At 35.6% G+C, this 12746-nt stretch overlaps 2 protein-coding genes across 3 annotated transcripts in view; both read right to left on the bottom strand.

Annotated features, from left to right (window-relative positions):
- Positions 1-12746, bottom strand: part of LOC127858629 (solute carrier family 2, facilitated glucose transporter member 8-like) — a 108756-nt gene that overhangs the window by 3745 nt on the left and 92265 nt on the right. The window lies entirely within an intron of this gene.
- The window catches only part of LOC127858627 (proprotein convertase subtilisin/kexin type 5-like), a 63286-nt gene that overhangs the window by 22725 nt on the left and 27815 nt on the right, over positions 1-12746 (bottom strand). The gene's annotated exons all lie outside the window — the stretch shown is intronic.

The raw sequence follows: 12746 nt of genomic DNA, 5'->3' as shown, positions 1-12746 counted from the left end.
TCAAAGGTAGATCATCGACATCTTATTTTATAAACACACATATTGGTCTTCTAAAAGAAAAGAGCGGATACATTTTGGATCAGTTATTATAACGACACTTCATTAAGTATTAAGACAAGTATAGCAAGAAAACGCAATGACACTCTACACACGCGTTATTTATGAAATGTCTTTAAACTGAAGTGGTGATATATCTATCAATATTCAGAGATATTTAAACTGGTAAACGCGGAATTAGTTAGCTTTTTGATTCAATTATGAATTGATGTCATTGTGTGCGATATACTATTATTATTTCGAAAAAAGGAGATAAACAAGAAAACATAATAATTAATTATTATGTACAATACACTTTTCATTTAAACGTGATGCACGAGGCACTACACAAGATAACAATTATTGTTCAAAGATCTATCGAGCCTCGTTCTGATTGTTACAAAATTCAGTTTTAGCGGAGCGTGCTTTTAATCTGATTACCGTAATAACTCTAGGTTTTCGGACACTCTAAATTTTCGGACACCCCCGGTTTAAGCCAAAATAATTATTATTCGAAACTATAATTATTTTTCGGACAAACGTGTCTTCGCCCATAAAAAATGCCTCTGAATGTTCGGAAAATTTATTATACAATTCAATTTCACAAAAATTCGGACCTCATGAATTTCTTGAGGCACTTCCATCATCCGTTTTATAACCGGATTAAGGTCATAAAACCTGGCAGACGAACTACATGGCGTGATATGTTATAAGCACGTGCTATTATTCGCTGAAACAATTGAAGCTATACAACTTGTATATCCCAATCCGATCTTAAATGCACTATTTTTATAGTGCTCTAAGTATTCTTAGACTTGAATTATTTTCTCAAAATTTTCGGACACGAACAAAGCAATAGTGTCCGAAAACTTGAGTAATTACGGTAGCCTTTGAGGACTGCACATGCTAATCTTGAACGACATTTTATGAACATGCATTAAGCCACGTTTTCACAGAGCGAGCTTCAACGCAAATTTACATATGATGAACGGTGCACTACAGGAGATAAATAGTATAAATAAAAATTCAATCAATATAGGGGCTGGAGAAAGATCTCCGACAGCGTCTATTAAAGTGTACACACATTTGTTGCTACTTCTAAGTGTGCTAAAAGTTCAATTGATTGCAATAAAGGCACTGAGAACTGGATGGACAATCCAAAATATGCTGATTTTCTATGGATTTGAAATATTGGAGAACACATTAACGGGTACAGTGTTTTTTTGGCCCGATTTTATAGACGAAATTCGGCTATGTTCCCAATCCCAAAAAGTATACTTTTTTCCCAAAATGTGGCAAAAAATTTCGAATTTCCCCCCAATTTTTTTTTTTTTTTAGAAAGTATCTACCGGTAATGCGTATTTTATCTCAATTTTAATTCAATTACATCTTACAAAGTATTACATGATTTTGTTCTTTTAATTTGAATGATTATAAAGAGTTATAGCAAATTAAGTATTTTCCTAATCAGTGGACTTTTCATTTGGAATAAAAAGGCTAATGAATTTATTTTCCTTATTTCATGAAAATGCCGATAAAATTCCCAATTCCAAAGCCATGGGCTATCTTCCTAAAAGTGGAAAAAACAACTGGGGTATATTGGTTATGCGTAGTAACGCTTACGTGTGGTACTGGTCAGCATATGCCAATAACTGTTATTTCTAGTAATCATGGAAATAAATGTTTTATTGACAACAGCGTCACTAAGAGGTGACATATACACCTTACATGTATTATATCCGTAATCTTTGAAACGAAATATATATTTTTTAATTTGTGATAGATTGTAATAAATAAAAATAATTCAAAATAGGCCCAAGTTACTATCAAAGCTGTTTATCCAATTTAAAGTCAATGGAAATTGCAACTAGCAAATCTTTACAAAAATTGTTAGAATAGAATGTGAATGTATTCATAGGGCGATTAAAAAATTGCCAACTCAAAAAATCGCAAAACGTTTTATAAATCGTATACGTAGTTTTTACCGAATGTTATAAATACAGTTGAGCACAAATACTCCATCCGGATATGGAGCGTTCTCATTTGTTTTTGTTTTCACCTTTTTTGTTCTGTTAATAACTCTTCAGTATAGCGCTAAATAGCAAAAATCTTACAAAGTGTTCTTTATCATAAACATTATCGGTTTGGCTTATATCTTTGACGTTGGGCTTGTTTTCTTGTTCGCAAAATCCGCTAAAAAGGAGTGTCGCCACAATATTATATCGTCTACAACACAACACAGGCCCAAGTCAAATGTAGCCGTCAACATTACAAGAAATGCAGCGTGCGTTTGAGTTGTTGTCATTTACATTCTTCGATCAAATGATTAACACGCTTAGCGGGTAGAAAGAAACTCGTATATATACCTTAGTCCGTTAGCGTCTTTACTATTCACACTGATGTGCGACGCATCGTTCTTAGTGAAAACATAATATGTAAACTCGAAAAATAAAACATTTACACGCTTTTTCAAAGATTGGTATGTGTTTTCAATTTAGTAGATATATAGCAATCGCTCAACGTTGTGCTGGTTTACGGTAAACTTGTTCGGGATATTTGCGACATATTCGAACACCGATAGTGTAAGAAATAATACATAATAAAAATGGCTACTGCCAGCTCCACACCTTCAATGAAGGATTCTCTAATTTCAATGAAAAGATATATTCTTACAAAACTAAATGCTTCCACTTCATACGATGTTGGATCCAACGAATCCTACGACGGAACATCGGGGACTTTGAGTGATAAATCCATCCCTCAAATTCTGATATCAAACGGTAGCGAAAGAAGCATCAACAGGTTACCAACTAGTCCGTTGGTCAGAAGACCAAATCCACTAATAAAGACCCGGAGACAAGAGAACAGTCATGATTCGGGAACCAGACCAAAGTCAGCTCCTCACGATAGTTCGAAGCAGTCATTTTGGACCTCGCCGAAACTTCCGTGGTTTTCGTTATCGGGAAACAAACCCGAGTCTGCGTCAGTCCCTGCATCCCCGCTGGAAAACGCGGACGTCATCCCACCTCCACCTTTTCGGTCTGAAACCGCCATGATAAAGTCGCCCGTTTTTAGATTTTCACAGAGAAACAACATTCCGATTGGGAATATGAGAAAGGAGAGCAAACACAATACCAACCAGTCGTTACGGAGTGACCTAGACTCACCGACTATTTGCGGTGAATGCGGTCAGAGGAAGTTTAACGGAAGTCGAGAATTAGTTGGATTTTTGTCATCCTGCCGTCTAAATGTTGATAATGCTCTACCTAAAGAAAAGCCGGAAGTATTCATGGACGGAACCGCTTCATCCATTGACAGATCCCACCTGCGACGTGTGAGCTCTTGTAGAGTGCCGGACAAGAGAACAGAAAAAATGGAAATATCAGCAAAAATGAAGAAAGCGAGCTCAAATTTTGACTTTGAACAAAAACAACGCAGTAAGCATTCATCTATCTCGAGCAACAACAGCAGTATTAAACAAAACAACAAGAAGAAATCTAAGAGCGTCAATGCACTGTCGAGGTCATTGTCTATAAACGCAGACAGCTTCAGAACTGTTCGAAATGATATTGCGAAAACGGAGAGCTTTAATTATAAGTCCGCTAGAAAGATGTCTCTAAATGACAACGAGCTTCGTCGGGTCCGGGTAAGACGGGGGTCATCTTTGATACGCCTTTTGTGTATGAATTCGCGCACAAACTCGGAACAAGAGAACAATTGTTCGGAAACCGAATCGGAGGTCAGGGATCATTCAGACGAGGATTTGCTCGAATACTCTCCGAAGGTCACAAGACAACATAACTTTAACCCAATGGACATTCGGTCCACGTTCGAAACTGAGAGTCTACGCATTCCCAGCAGCTACGGCCAAATAAAACTGATGTTCCAGTTCTTCAATGAGAAAAACGCCTTACACGTTACACTCCTGAAAGGGGCCAATATCGGACAACAGGAACGAGGCAATATGGGGATCTTCGCCAGCATTTGTCTCATGCCTGGAAAGCTACAAAAGAGAGCTAGCGACGAGAGGCATAATACGCATGACCCGGTAATGTACGAAATGTTTGTTTTCCGAGCCAGTCTCGGCGAGCTGCTTGATCGTCAACTGCGAATCAAGTTTTACGACAAGCCGGGAGTCTTCTCGAGGACTCGTCCCATTGGCGAATGTCTGATCCCCCTTTACCCGTATGACCTGACAGCGGTGACCGTAATATGGAGAAATCTGAGCAAGTGCAAGAACCAAAAGGTAACGTTTCACATATTTTAGATTTTGGTCAATAAGTTACAATGTCATTATTTTGCACACATATTTGCATAGTTTAAACATTATTCTGGAAGTTTTGTTCTTAAATGTAGTAAAAAAAAACATGATATGCCTTAAAAAAATGATGCCGCCATACACATATATATGTGTAAAAGATTAACCGCACTCATTAACGGCTTTACACTGCATTCGAGCAATATATATGAACCACGTTCTGTGAAAACAGTGGTTAATGCAGCACAGACTAATCAGAGACGACACTTTCCGCCGAGTCTGAATTTTCGTTTAAAAGACACTTAATTTAAACGTAAAATTCCATTAAGGCTGAAAGTGTCGTCGTTGTTAAGCATTTGCTAGTGGCTGTAGGGAAGGCACTTTACCCACTTGCATTGAGCCCGATTTTGCCACAGACAGGCTTACATATTTAAGTATTGATTTGTGTCAACTTACCACATGTACTTTGTTTGACAGGATGATCTGGACGATTTTGATTTCTCGCCCTTGGTCAAACGTGAACAAGTGAACGGAAACTCGAGAAAACAACGGACCCTGCTTAGTTGTTTGTTATGCGGATCAAAGAAGTAGACGGCATTACGAGCGCTGTGAAAAAGATAGCCACTGTAAAATCATTCGTACGTGCGGGCATAAATTTCCGTGGATTTCGTGGATTGACTGATCCAACTCCCGATTGTATATGGGCCGTGATCTATGAAAAGGGGGTTTAATGCATGTGCGTAAAGTGACGTCCCAGATTAGCCTGATAGGTCGCCGTGGTGTATTGGACATGGTGTCCGCCTAGTCGCGGGTTCGATCTCCACTGTGGGAGCGTTCTTAAGATTACCACAAAGACACCAAATACTGGTTCTAGGCCCAGGAAACGGACTCTTGAGCATTTCAAATAAGTAGGAAGTACTTTTAATGCAATCGAGCTAAAATAAATAGGTTTAAAACTTAAAATTAGCTTGTGCAGTCCGCACAGGCTTTATGGAAGAGAAAAATATCATAAAAGCGGAACGCACATGCATTAAATCCCCTTTCACAGAACACGGCTCATATCCAACACGAACATACCGAACAATGACCGATGCAAATTTATCTTTTTTCAATATGAGAAACCAAAGAATAAACATGTCCACAAAAAAAACATTTTAAAAATTACGACATTTCTAGCCAACGGATATAAATGAGTTTACAGTATTAAGTGGAAGCAATCGTATTATTAAAGTCATTATATTCTCGTATCTCGTTAACAATATTTAATTTTTTAATGACTTCACGCTTTTCAACATGTCAACATATTTTAAGTATGGACTTACGAGAAAATTTTATTTATTAAGTGGAGCCCATCTTAGTACACATCACATGTAAGGGCTCTGGCTAGGCGTTTACATTTGTACAAGTTTAGCTCCCGATTATATAAAAAATACATATTATAAAACACACAAACAAAAACAACAAGTTAGTTTCATTTTAGTTATACCAATTTGAAAATTATAAATTACATTTACTTTTTTTTTTAATTCCAGCAACTTATATAATAATTCGCTGTACAGCTATTTATTTTCACTTATCTGGACAAAGCCTGGTGAGAAACAAAAATGTAACATTTTAACAAAACTAATTCACTGTACGACTCCATAAAAGATAGCAAATTCCCGAGCGACCTGATCTAATCCGAAGCAAAACAAATGCGAATGAAATGAATGCAGCTGGCTTATGATACACAAACGCGTTTTTAACAACCCGTTTATATGTTGTTTTTTCTCTCGTTAATTGTTAGGCATAAGGGCGAAATATTTAATTCATGTAGATTTAAAGCAATTTAAATTTTGAAAGATCCTTTTCTATTCGATGTAATTACATGTGTAATATCTTATACAGTTTGTCGGTTTCACGGTTGATCAATCTGAAATATTATAAAAGATAATGCTCCCCAAAACAAAAAAGAATGCTAACAACAATAACACCGGTTTTAGAAAAGCAAAACGAAAGCACGATACTGCATGATAAACTTTATTGGTGGTAGCTAGATATCTTATTTTCATCATGGTATCGCGTTATATTGAAAAAAAAATTCAATATTGTATTATTATTATTATTATTATTATTATAGTTTTGAAAAAAATAATAATTCAACATTGTATTATTATTATTATAGTTATTATTGTAAGTATTATTGCAATTATTACAATTAAAATAATTATTGTTGTTATATTGTTATTATTATCATTATTATTATTATTAGCATTATTATTTCTTTTATTTGAATTTTTATTATTATTATTTTTATTTTTGTTGTTGTAATTATTGTTAGTACAATAATTATTATTAATATATTTGTTCTTGTTGTTTAGAAGTTGTTGTTACAATTGTTATTTTTGCTTTTTTTCTGTCCTGTTTTTATGGTCATTATAATTATTATTATAGCAGTGTATTTGTATGAGCATGTTATTGGTTTTTGCGCTAATTTAGTCACTGCTGTTTTAGCCCCGGGACATCATTTTTCTGTTTGTTTATTTGCGTATATGTGTCAACATATAATTTGGTTCGTTAAGTAATGTAAAGAAAATGTAGTCCATTTATAAAGAAAACAATCTTTGAAAAAGACTTTTGAGGCGAAATATATAGGAAAGAATGAAGATTGTTTGTGTCTATTTACTATAAACGTATCGGAGAAAAAAGCTCTTGTACTTTGTCAGCGAGCGGTTTGGTGTATACTGTTGAAAGAGATTTCACCACTCTGCGCACGCTATTTGGGCCTCTGCTGCGTTTACCAGTTGACGAGTTGGCTTTAAACCCGACATTCGGGTGAAATTGGACATTAAGGCGGTGAAAAAGAGCAACTCAAACGCTTGTGTTGTACAGTATTCAATCGCTATTGCGGATATGGCCTATCAATTATTTCATACTCTTGTACACATAACTGTACTATATTTTCTTTGTGTCGTTTTGTATTTCATCGTATATGAATACACATACTACAACCTATTCTTACTGTATCATTTGAAAGATAGAAGTCGACCATGAGTCATTAAATGTGTATCACATTAAAAAAATAAGAACACAATGATACAATATTTATGTAGTTGACTTAGTTTCATAAATCGTTTTATTCCAAGTCTCACCTTATATACTACACAACGATAGGGCAGTCATCTCTAAGTCTCTATTAATTGTACCTCTACCCCTAAATTTTACAAGAAATAATGAAATAAAATCGCTACGACGCTGCATTTTTAGCGTGTATGCATAATTATGTTGAATGACGTTTGACATATAAATTAGAAAGCCATGAGCACTTGCGCTAAAAATTTGTAACATATCGTGATTTTTGGTGCTGCTTATTGTATGCTTTTGTTGTATATAACACCTTAGTATCACTTTGTGTTTTGTTGTTGAATCTGTTTCTATTTAATAACAAATGATTACAGTTTATTCCGATTGATTACCAACCTCAAACCATTGACTATTATAAACCCCAATGACATGTTATAAAAATATATCAGGCTCCTAGATATCAAGTAGACATCATTGAAGTTATACAATAAAAAATTATACGCCAAATGGAGCTATTCAATTTGTTGTAGTAACTATTGATTTGTAAATAAATCAACAATGGGGACAACGGTACAAGCCATATAACAATTAATGTATTACATTATGCACAAAACAAGAATACAAATGACGTGCATCATGGTAACGGAGATATAAAACAAATAAGCAGCGTCTTGAAGGATTGTTTCTAGGTTCACTCACCGATGTCTTCTTGTGATGAAAAGGCACAGTTTTTGACGCAAATTCATCGCAGCGTCTAAGTCCCATATATGTCAACAAACTCCCGAAATGTGAACGGCACCTAAGTGCAAACCAGTCCGCTCCGAGGTTGTTTTCGATGATAAAAGTTTGAAAATTAAACGATCAAACAAGTGCTTTCCATCAGCAGTCTTTAAAATAGTTTAATACATGTATCAAATTCGATACATTGAAAAAAAACGTTGAAATACCAAACGTGACACAATTCAATTCATTTTGGAAGGGTTTCCGAATAGAAATTTTTGGCGTTTACTTTTTTTTTACGCTTGTAATATATGCATTTTACTCAAAAGGAACGAGGTGCATTTAAAATCCCGGCATCGCCAGCTTACGAATCAACGTGTATTTGACGTTAACGTCTTCGTGGTTTTGATTTTTTTTTAAAAGTTTTTGATGAGTAGGGCTTTAACTCGAACTGGTGATCATAACCTGAAAACTTAGGAAAAATCTATAAAAGATGCGAACAAGAACAGTTTACGGTATTTTTTCGGTTTATAATAAACATGAAAGTGTATATACAAAATGCACATTTATACAATACATGCGAGACATTTAACGTTTATGCTGCTAAAAATGCTCTGCTAATATATCCATAGCAACGAAGGTTGTTATTGGCACATGAAGCAAACTCTTGAAAATCGATACATATTTCAAATGCAGTAGAGCAAGTACGCATGTGGTCCTCCTAATGACAGAGTCTTGGTTCAAGCAGATGTCTGAAAAATCAATCAATTGACGTCAAGTCCGATTGAACATCCTACCAGTTTCTTGCCAAATGCCAAGCACAGACATATTTCATGGAATCACCTAGTTGGTACATAAGGCAGTTATTAATATTTTTAAAGAAAAAAGAATTACGCATAATTATATATACATATATCAAACATTCATATTTTTTTATCTTTATTATACACTTTATATTTATATTTTGTAGACGGTCTTTAATTTTTTGTACGCATTCTCGTTATTTCATGCAAATGACGTAAACACTTAAGATTCTAGCATGCATGCATTGACTATCTTGCACGGCTATATTTATAAAAGAGTGAATTGTCGAGATCTAAATACAACTTTTCATATAAACCGTAAACTACTTGTTTATGCATACTTCAAGACCGAATACAAATATGACATGAACAAGAACCCCACCCCCCGCAAAACATGCATAACATTTTAATTAATATATCCCCCACAAATAGAGTATATCCAGTTACTGCCCTGCGCTGTATTTTAGGTAATGTATCCAACACAAATGGAGGATATGTTCTAAGTAAGTGTCCGCCGTGCTAAAACCTTAACATTTGCTCTAAAATCAAAGTGCTTCCACCTACAACTTTGAAACTTAATATGTAGATTCACCTTGATGAGTTTTACACGCCACACCCATTTTTGGGTCACTAGGTCAAAGGTCAAGGTCACTGTGACCTCTAAAAAAGTAATCCTGACACGCTTTCTTTTATTCACAACTGCACCCGCGGCCGAGCGTTGGCACCCGTTATGCGGTGCTCTTGTTTAACTAGTCATGTGTATAAAAACAAATGAACTGTGTTCAAAAGTCATTAATGTATGCACTTCGTTTTTAACTGACCTCGTGTTTATAAAACATTCCTATATCGATTTTCAAAGGCATCTAATTTTGATTTTCATTTGTTATGATGGATTTTTGTAATTTGATGTTCCAGATGGTGTAATCATGTGATAGTCAAAATGACGACGACCATGTCGAGACAGGTATTTTTCGCCGTTTTCGCCTCTTGATTATTTTTCTATTTTTTTTTTTAAAGCAGCTCACTTTCCAGCCATTCGAATAAATATTCGCTCTATATTTCGACTTTACTCGCTACGTATTGTTTTAGCGGAATCACTAAATTACAGCTCCCGCTTAGACACTGTGTAGCGAGTAGAGTCGAGATATAAAGCGAATAATTTTTAAGAAATGTTTCGTTTAAAGAAAGTCTCTCTAAGCGAAAATCTTGTTGAGGCCGAAAGTGTCGTCCTTGATTAACCTCAGCACATGATTTAAGTGCTGTCCAATATTAGCCTGTGCAGTCCACACAGTCTAATCATGGACGACGCCTTCCGCGTTTATGACATTTGTCTTTTTAAAAAGTATCTTTTTAGCAAACATACAGAATTTGCGGAAAGTGTCTTCCCTGATAAGCCTTTGCGAATTGTGATGGCGCTTTCCGCATGTGCATTAAACCCCATATCACAGAGCACAGCTCAATTACATTCGTCGCATGAAATTTCTGGGTTTTTAATGGGCACAAAAATTCGTGGAAATCTCTTCTTGGGAAAATAACAACAACCGGAATTTGTGTCATTTGTTATGTGTTTATGGAAAGTTTGTTGATAATTTGCGTCATTTGCATGTGTATATGGAAAGTTCGTGGATAATTTGCGTTGTTGTATGGAAAGTTCGTGGATACTCTGTCTCAGTTTTATGTGTATACGGAAAGTTCGTGGATAATTTGCCTCAGTTGTATGTGTATATGGAGAGTTCGTGGATAATTTGCGTCAGTTTTATATGTATATGGAAAGGTCGTGGATCATTTGCGTCAGTTTTATGTGTATATGGAAAGTTCGTGGATAATTTGAGTCAGGTTAATGTGTATATGGAAAATTCGTGGATAATTTGCGCCAGTTGTATGTGTATATGGAACGTTCGTGGATAATTTGCGTACGTTTTATGTGTATATAGAAAATTCGTGGATAGTACAACCCACACAAGCAATGAAAAGAAATTTTCCATGAGTAATGATGATTTTATGGTATGCATCGACGATGAATCTCAATAGACGAAGGTCTATGTTTATATTTCTGCATATAATGCAGTGAAATAACAGCATTTTAGGAATTCTTGTCAACGGTACCACTGGACCTTTGAGTGACGTAATGCATTCTGGGAAAGTCGCTTTTTAAAGTGGGAAAGTCGCTTTTTAATGGGTCGTGTTCTGAGAAAACTGGGCGTAATGCATGTGCGTAAAGATTCGTCCCATATTAGCCTGTGCAGTCCGCACAGGCTTATCAGGGACGACACTTTCCGCCTAAATTGGATTTTTGCTAAGAAGAGACTTCATTTAAACGAAAAATGTCATAAAAGCGGAAAATGTGGATAGTTGTAGTGGATAATTTGCGTCAAATGTTTGTGTATATGGAAAGTTCGTGGATAATTTGCGTCAGTTTTATGTGTATATGGAAAGTTCGTGGATAATTTGCGTCATTTGTATGTGTATATGGAAAGTTCGTGGATAATTTACGTCATGTGTATATGGAAAGTTTGTGGATAATTTGCGTCAACTATTTATTTCAAGCAATACAATTTGTTATTACATAGCATTACATGTAACATTTATACAATGAACATGTTTGAGTAGGATTAGAACGAAAGACAATGCCTTATATAGTTCTTCTCCCTATACACATACAATCACATGTTTTCAGGCGAACATGCTCGGATTTTGATAATTAAACAATACTAACAGTTTAATAAAGAGACAAACTCCGTATATAGTGGTTCAATTGTAAAAAAAAACAAGTTTTATGTTGACATATGGAGGTGAAGAATAGAGTGGTAGAGTTCTGGGAAGGAGATACAAGTAGTTTTGAACTATTTGATAAAGGAAAAGAAGAGAAAAGGGTTGAGATTCGTTCTGTAGCTTATTTACGAATCAAATCGCTTACTATTAACTATACATTTGTGAACAGCATCAGCTATTTTTATATTGGTAAGGTAGTCACGCGTGCTGTCTCCAAATAGAATAGTTTCAATGCAAGGGACGGAATAAACGGATATTGTGTTAAGAAGTTCGCCGCGAGCATGTGCATACTGATTGCATTCGAGAAAATAATGTGACGTCGTTTCCTGAAGTCCGCATACACATAATGGTGATGTAACAATATTACGTCTAAAAAGATGGTCATTTAAGGCGCTACACTTTGTACGTAAGCGCGTGTGTAATGTTTGACAGCGTCTTTCGCCGTACGAGAATATGGGATTTTGAATCGGTCGATCAATGTTAATAAGCCTTTTGTAGGAATGGATCGATTCAGCGATTTTGGCGTCATTTGGAAGATCATTCCATTCGGATACAGTGGACGGTACAAACGAATTTGAATACAGTGACGTTCGCACTTGAATTGGCTGGAGATGTGACGCATTTCTTAATGAGTAATTTCTACGCGACCCAACTGTTGCGGGAACAAGGGACTGTAAGTAGTTCGGAACATTGTTTGATTTCATTTTATACATTAATAATAGCTTATGCTTACGTCTTCGTTGGCTGAGAGTTTCCCATCCTAATTCATTATAAAGTTCTTCTAATGAGACTAGACGTGTGCATCCGGCTGTTATTCGCGCGGCTTCAGTTTGTATTTTCTCTAGTTCATCTTTTTCGTATTGCGTACAATTGTCAAATACAACGTCTGAGTACTCAATGATTGGTCTAATAAACGAAAGATATATTTTCTCGAGAGTTTTTCTATCAAGAATTGTTTTTCATCTACGCATTATATGAACTCGTGACCATGCCTTTTCCTTTATAAAGGATATGTGCGCATGCCATGCACAGTCATTTGACATAAAAACACCTAAATGTTTATGGATGTCAACACTTGGAATATTAATGCTCTG

This window comes from Dreissena polymorpha, chromosome 14, assembly GCF_020536995.1.
Source record: "Dreissena polymorpha isolate Duluth1 chromosome 14, UMN_Dpol_1.0, whole genome shotgun sequence".
Classification (NCBI taxonomy): domain Eukaryota; kingdom Metazoa; phylum Mollusca; class Bivalvia; order Myida; family Dreissenidae; genus Dreissena; species Dreissena polymorpha.
Note: the sequence above shows the minus strand (reverse complement) of the source record. Positions and strands in the feature narration are given on the sequence as shown.